Below are 8,395 nucleotides of genomic sequence, written 5' to 3'. Positions count from 1 at the left end.
TTAGTGTATCTTCCCACTCATACTTTTTTTTAACCCTTTTGGGGAATGGTGGGGGGGGAGGGGGGAGGAGGGGGTGGAATGCGCAATGGATTTGTGATAATCAGCCTGTTCAACTGCATTAAACACTCCTTCCATGGACAAGTCCTGGCATTGGACTCAAACCCACAGCTTTTAGTCCTGCGGTAGGGGCGTGACTCACGGCACCACACAACCTCCTATTAATTCAGATAAAATGTTTCCTCTGTTTTAAACTAAATTTTGTCCTTCCTTATTTGTCCACTAAATACAATATTATTTGTAAAAATAGCACAGCAACAGAGATTAACAAAGCCTGTCACTGAATATTCAGGAATTTGCTCATTAATCCAACCCCAGCATTGCCTCATTATGAACCTTAGTATGGTGAAAACATCAGGACAAGGAGAATCCATTCTGCCCCTTAAGCCTGTTCCGCCATTCAGTTAGACCAGGGCTGATCCGCACCGTAATTCCATCCACTCACCCTGGTTACGTAACTCTCAAAACTCATTGAGCAAAAAAAACCTGTTAACTCAGTTTTGACATTTTCAAACTTCAACAGCTTTTTGGGAGACAGTGATTGGTTTAATTCCATGTTCCTATGCCTGAAAGGGTATAACCTATAGTTAGATTCATGCTGGACAAAGGTGTTTGTATGACTGGGAGTTGGTTTCAATTCCAGCTGTGATTCTATGGTGCTGAGAAAGGGCTATGGCGTGAACAGTAAATAAACCAACAGTGGTTGCTTAGCGACAGGGGTCTTGCAAGTTAGGGAAGATTTTATGTTTTAGTTTAGTTTATTTGATCACAGTTAGAGATAGGCAGTGAGAGAAGGCAGCTCTTATAGCTCTGCTAGAAGCAGTTGGTTGTAAAAGGCTAAAGAGGGGACATCTCTCTCAGCCTTGCTAGAAGAAAAGGCATACTATGGAGTAATGGTTAAGAAAACAGATACTGGAAACCTAAAGACTATCCAGTTAAGTAAACTGCAGAAATGAAGAGAAGTTTTCAAAAAGTCTGGAGTTAATGGAACAAAGGGAAACGGAAACCTGAACAGATCACTGTTCAGTAAAGTCAGAGAGTTGAAAAGACATTGGATTGTGAAAGGCCAGATAGATTTCTGCAGTAGAACAAAGAACAAAGAAAATTACAGCACCAGGAACAGGCCCTTTGTCCCTCCAAGCCTGCACCGACCATGCTGCCTGACTGAACTAAAATGCCCTACCCTTCCGGGGACTGTATCCCTCTATTCCCATCCTACTCATGTATTTGTCAAGACGCGCCTTAAAAATCACTATCGTATCTGCTTCCACTACCTTCCCCAACAGCGAGTTCCAGGCACCCACCAACCTCTGTGTAAAAAACGTGCCTCGTACATCTCCTTTAAACCTTGCCCCTTGCACCTTAAACCTGTGCCCCCTAGTAATGGACTCTTCCACCCTGGGAAAAAGCTTCTGACTATCCACTCTGTCCATGCCTCTCATAATCTTGTAGACTTCTGTCAGGTCGCCCCTCAGCCTCCGTCATTCCAGTGAGAACAAACCAAGTTTCTCCAACCTCTCCTCGTAGCTAATGCCCTCCATACCAGGCAACATCCTGGTAAATCTTTTCTGTACCCTCTCCAAAGCCTTCACATCTTTCTGGTAGTGTGGCGACCAGAATTGAACACTATATTTCAAGTGCAGCCTAACTAAGGTTCTATAAAGCTGCAACATGACTTGCCAATTTTTAAACTCAATGCCCCGGCCGATGAAGGCAAGCATGCCGTATGCCTTCTGACTACCTTCTCCACCTGCATTGCCACTTTCAGTGACCTGTATACCTGTACACCCAGATCCCTTTTCCTATCAATACTCTTAAAGGTTCTGCCATTTACTGTATATTTCCTATCTGTATTAGATCTTCCAAAATGCATTACCTCACATTTGTCCGGATTAAACTCCATCTGCCATCTCTCCGCCCAACACTCCAACCAATCTATATATTGCTGTATCCTCTGATGGTCCTCATTGTTATCCGCAAATCCATCAACCTTTGTCCGCAAACTTACTAATCAATCCAGTTATGTTTTCCTCCAAATCATTTATATATATTACAAACAGCAAAGGTCCCAGCACTGATCGCTGAGGAACCCCAGTAATAGAACATAGAACATAGAAAGCCACAGCACAAACAGGCCCTTCGGCCCACAAGTTGCGCCGATCACATCCCCACCTCTAGGCCTATCTATAGCCCTCAATCCCATTAAATCCCATGTACTCATCCAGAAGTCTCTTAAAAGACCCCAACGAGTTTGCCTCCACCACCACCGACGTCAGCCGATTCCACTCACCCACCACCCTCTGAGTGAAAAACTTACCCCTGACATCTCCTCTGTACCTACCCCCCAGCACCTTAAACCTGTGTCCTCTCGTAGCAACCATTTCAGCCCTTGGAAATAGCCTCTGAGAGTCTACCCTATCCAGACCTCTCAACATCTTGTAAACCTCTATCAGGTCACCTCTCATCCTTCGTCTCTCCAGGGAGAAGAGACCAAGCTCCCTCAACCTATCCTCATAAGGCATGCCCCCCAATCCAGGCAACATCCTTGTAAATCTCCTCTGCACCCTTTCAATGGCTTCAACATCTTTCCTGTAATGAGGTGACCAGAACTGCGCGCAGTACTCCAAGTGGGGTCTAACCAGGGTCCTATAAAGCTGCAGCATTATCTCCCGACTCCTAAACTCAATCCCTCGATTAATGAAGGCTAGTACGCCGTACGCCTTCTTGACCGCATCCTCCACCTGTGAGGCCGATTTAAGAGTCCTATGGACCCGGACCCCAAGGTCCTTCTGATCCTCTACACCGCTAAGAATGGTACCCTTCATATTATACTGCTGCTTCATCCCATTGGATCTGCCAAAATGGATCACTACACACTTATCCGGGTTGAAGTCCATCTGCCACTTCTCCACCCAGTCTTGCATTCTATCTATGTCTCGCTGCAACTTCTGACATCCCTCCAAACTATCCACAACACCACCTACCTTGGTGTCGTCAGCAAACTTACCAACCCATCCCTCCACTTCCTCATCCAGGTCATTTATGAAAATGACAAACAGCAAGGGTCCCAGAACAGATCCCTGGGGCACTCCACTGGTCACTGACCTCCATGCAGAGAAAGACCCCTCCACAGCCACTCTCTGCCTTCTGCAGGCAAGCCAGTTCTGGATCCACAAGGCAACAGCCCCTTGGATCCCATGCCCTCTCACTTTCTCAAGAAGTCTTGCATGGGGGACCTTATCGAACGCCTTGCTGAAGTCCATATAGACCACATCCACCGCTCTTCCTTCGTCAATGTGTTTGGTCACATTTTCAAAGAACTCAACCAGGCTCGTAAGGCACGACCTGCCCTTGACAAAGCCGTGCTGACTACTTTTGATCATACTAAACTTCTCTAGATGATCATAAATCCTGTCTCTCAGGATCCTCTCCATCAACTTACCAACCACTGAGGTTAGACTCACCGGTCGGTAATTTCCCGGGCTGTCCCTGTTCCCTTTCTTGAATATAGGGACCACATCTGCAATCCTCCAATCCTCCGGAACCTCTCCCGTCTCCATCGACGATGCAAAGATCATCGCCAAAGGCTCCGCAATCTCCTCCCTCGCCTCCCACAGTAACCTGGGGTACATCCCATCCGGTCCCGGCGACTTACCAACCTTGATGCCATTCAATAGTTCCAACACATCCTCTTTCTTTATGTCCACATGCTCGATCCTTTCTGTCCACCGCAAACCAGCAGTACAACCACCCAGATTCCTTTCCACCGTGAATACCGAGGTAAAGTATTCATTAAGCACCTCCGCCATTTCTAACGGTTCCGCACAAACTTTTCCCCCTTCACCTTTTAAGGGTCCTTTGCCTTCACATCTCATCCTTTTACTCTTGACATATTTGTAGAAAGCCTTGGGATTCTCCTTAATCTTACCCGCCAAGGTCTTCTCATGACCCCTTCTCGCTCTCCTAATTTCCTTCTTAAGCTCCTTCCTACATCCCGTATACTCCTCTAAATCCTTAACACCTCCTAGCTCTCTGAACCTTCTGTACGCCTCTCTTTTCTTATTCACCAGGTTCATCACAACCTTCGTGCACCACGGTTCCCGTACCCTACCAACACCCCCCTGTCTCATCGGAACGTTGTCATGCAGAGCTCCAGACAAACATTCCTTGAAAATCCTCCACTTTCCTTCGGTACTTTTCCCCAAGAATGCCTCCTTCCAATTTACCCGTCTAATTTCCTCCCTGATGACACTGTATTTCCCTTTACTCCAGAGAAACACTTTCCTAGCCTGCCTGATCCTATCTCTTTCCAATGCTATCGTGAAGGAGATAGAATTATGATCGCTATCCCCAAGATGCTCACCCACCGAGAGATCCTCCACCTGTCCAGGTTCATTAGCCAGCACCAGATCAAGTACAGCCTCTCCTCTAGTAGGCTTATCCACATACTGTGTCAGGAAACTCTCCTGGACACACCTAACAAACTCCTCTCCATCCAAACCCCTAGCCCTAGGGATATTCCAATCTATGTTTGGGAAATTAAAATCTCCCATCACGACAACTCTGTTATTCCTACATCTCTCCAGGATCTGTTTCCCCATCTGCTCCTCAACATCTCTGTTACTATTGGGCGGCCTATAGAAAACACCCAGCAAAGTTACCGACCCCTTCCTGTTCCTAACCTCCACCCACAGAGACTCCGTAGTCAATCCCTCCACGGCGTCCACCTTCTCTACAGCCGTGACACTATCCCTGATCAACAGTGCCACTCCCCCCCCCTCTCTTGCCTCCCTCCTTAATGCTAAGCTTTGTGAGAAATTACTACAACTTGAGAGATCTTATTTTAAATAATTTTGGAAATCGGTGGCTGGACCTTGGAATTGTGTAAAAGCCTTGAAGACAATGGGAACCTGAAGGGAAAGGTGTAAAACGTGAAAGCAAAAGCTTGATGGAAGGCATTATTTAAAAGAAGATTCGAAAGTGTGACTTTCAAAAGCAAAATTTGAAATCACTTGTGTGGAAGTCGGAATTCATTGGGACAAATTGGTTCACAACGTAAGAATCATCTGGGGGATTCTGAGGCAAAATCTCCAACACAAACTTGGATTCCGAGTGGAGAGTGTATTTGATCACAGTCATCTTGTGTGCTTAAAATGGACTGTGTGTTAATGAGACCATTGTAGGTTAAGAGGTAGTTTGTAATCCATGTTAATCTTAAAATGTGCGTGTAATTGTTAACGGGAGTAATGAATATTGTATTATAATCCAATTTTTCCATGTTTAATATTTTTTTCTCATTGTTAATGCTAATTAGTGATTCTGAGCTTCTGCTCCTCCCTGTTTTATTAAAAAGAAGTTACGGTCTTTTGAGCCGGGTCCCATTCTGGGATCTTCCCATCCAGTTATATCAACTGGAATCGTAATAACTGTGATAAATGTGCAGTGGGTTGTGAACTGAAAATAATCCTGCATTTGGGAATTCAGTCTGATCCCTACATCAGCATTTTAAGTTCTCTACATATATAATTAAGCAGCACCTAGAATATTGCAATGTGGGCTGTTTGCCTTGCTTTACTGATAGGAAGTATATGCCTTTTCCACTAAGATTTTCCAAGTAGGTCACAATTTGCCACTCAAAGGGGCAGTGCCTAAATAGCATTCCCATAGCCACACAGATTACTATCAACATAGGAAATCATCTCGGGCTGTTTGCAGCTCAATTATCGAACGCTTACTTTGTGTTTTCAGAATTGAAAATGATGCACCAAACAGCTACCATCACGGATATGGCCTCAGCATTACATTTCCTTACTATTAAACCTTGGTGGGTTTTCACTACCTAAAAATGCTTTCGGAGTAAAATTGAAATTAAAACCAGTGAACAAGAACATTGACTTCATTTTTATATTAAAATTAGAAGCAGAGCAAATAATAAGGAATAATACAAGTGTACAGCATTATTGAATATTTGTGGATCCTGGGCCAGCAGATAGTTAACGCTGGTCAGTGTCAGCAAATACAATCACCATGAGAACAATAAATGAAGAAAAAGAACATTTGGGTATAAATTAGTGTTGGCAAGTAGCACAAAGCATGTGGTAAATAGGCAGAATGTTTTGTACTCCAACATACTGCCCCGATGCAGCCTGAGATATATAATTTCAGCACACAATTTGCATCCAAAATATACCCTAAAAATCTTCACTCATCTTCATAAAAGCATTGAACGAAGTGGATGCTAATTCTATTAATAATCATGTTGCTTGATTGAGAGTTTTGGACCAGTCACAAATGAATACCTGACAAATTTGCATTCATCATAGAATCCCTATAGAGTAGGAGGCCATTCTGCCCATTGAGACTGCACTGACAACAATCCCACCCAGTCTCTATCCCCATAACCTCATGCGTTTACACTGCTAATCTCCCTGACACTAAGGGGCAATTTAGCACTTTTTATGCCCACCAGTTGTTTCAAGACAATAGAGCACTTTTGATGTGTAGTTGCTTCTGTAATGTAGGAAAAACGGCAGCCATTCAGCACCCAGAAAACTCCGACAAACATCAATTTGATAATGAACTGATTATTTTTTCATGCTGTCAATTGGGGGATGGATATTGACAAGGACATTACAGATAATGCCCCTCTTTTCTTCAAAGCAATGCCGTGGGATCTGTGGTCCAACAGCAGAACATTTTCCCAATGTGTCCTAACATTGATTTGTATTTTCTTCATGTTTCAAAACAACACAATCCAGTCGAGAAACAATCAGAACTCGTGTAAAAATACTGAATGTATCAGTCGTGTCAGAGTGGATCAACTTTATCATAGAACAGGGAAAGATAAGACTCAATATATAAATACAAAGTGTGTGATTAAAAATAGACTGATTTAAATTTCTGCTGCAAGTTAACATTAACAATGTGACTCCTTTGATAAGATCACAATAATGTACCAAAACTGTAGGCAAAAATGCATAAAGTACAAATCTGAGTATTTTATGCAAACCTTGAGATTTACCCATTATCGTGGAATAGCCTGGTTCATTCTAAAGCAGATTGATCAGCAAGTATATCTGGCGAAATTACCAGCTGCTGACACAATCTCAGAAACTAATTCACTGAAATGCAGTAACGTCAACTATCATGCCCAACTTGATGATTCTCTTTAAAAGAGAAATTCTGGACAAAAGCAAATGTTGATTCAGCTGCAATCAGAAATGCCCACACGATACCTGGCTCCGAAAGGTACAAATGTGAACCAACCTTCCCAGATCCTCTTTTGGAACACGCACTGTGATTTCAGGAATTGGACAAATTACCTCATTAGACTGTGTCATGGATAAAAGATACTTCACTGACAACAATTACACTAAAAAAAAAGCCACTTTAAAATGCAAGCCATAATGATGAGAGTTGAATGCATGGCTCGAAAATTGGTGTGGGAGAAATGGGTTTTGATTCATGGGACACTGACACCACACTGGGGAAAGAGGGAGGATAGATTCAACTGTGTGTTACCAGTGTCCCAATGAATCATACAACCAAGACTCTAGAGAGGGCTTAAATTAAATAACGGGGAGTTGTTCATAGAAGGGGAGATTTGGAAAGTTGAAGAGAAAGGACAAGGCAATAGTGCAGGGTGACGGTACGGGTAATGATAACTCATGTGACAAGAAAGGACAGAGCAAACATATTTACAAATATCATATTAATTGGAGTTTAGAAGAACGAGGGGGGAATCTCTTAAAAACCTATAAAGTTCTATAAAGGGATCAAAGGATATGGGGGGGGGGGGGGAGGGAGTGGAAACAGGCTACAGAGGTGGATGATCAGCCATGATAAAATGAATAGCAGAGCCAGGCTGGAAGGGCTGAATGGCCTACTCCGGCTCCTATTTTCCAGGTTTCTGTAACTGCCTCAGCAAATAAGGTCACAGTAGATTTTAAAAAAGTAAAACAATAAAGGCTCTTTATCTGAATGCTCATAATATGCAGAACAAAGATGAACTGATAACATAAACAGAAGTAAGTGAGTATCTGATGGCTATGGCAGAGATGTGGCTGCAATGTGATCAAAGCTCGGATCTGAATATCCAAGAGTATTTGATATTTTAGCAGAACAGAAAGAAAGGAAAAAGAGGTGGGGTAGCTCTGTTAATACAGGATGAAATCAGTACAAGAGTGAGAAATTATGTTTGTTCAGGAGGTAAAGACTGTAGAATCAGTTTGGGTGGAGGTAAGAAATAGCAAAGGAAAGAGGTCACTGGTGGGAGTAGTTTACAGACTCTAATGGCAGTAACTATGATTCTTTCGGACAGGTCTCCCCAGAGAGTCAA

This window comes from Mustelus asterias, chromosome 22 (assembly GCF_964213995.1).
Source record: "Mustelus asterias chromosome 22, sMusAst1.hap1.1, whole genome shotgun sequence".
In the NCBI taxonomy this organism is placed as follows: Eukaryota; Metazoa; Chordata; class Chondrichthyes; order Carcharhiniformes; family Triakidae; genus Mustelus; species Mustelus asterias.
Note: the sequence above shows the minus strand (reverse complement) of the source record.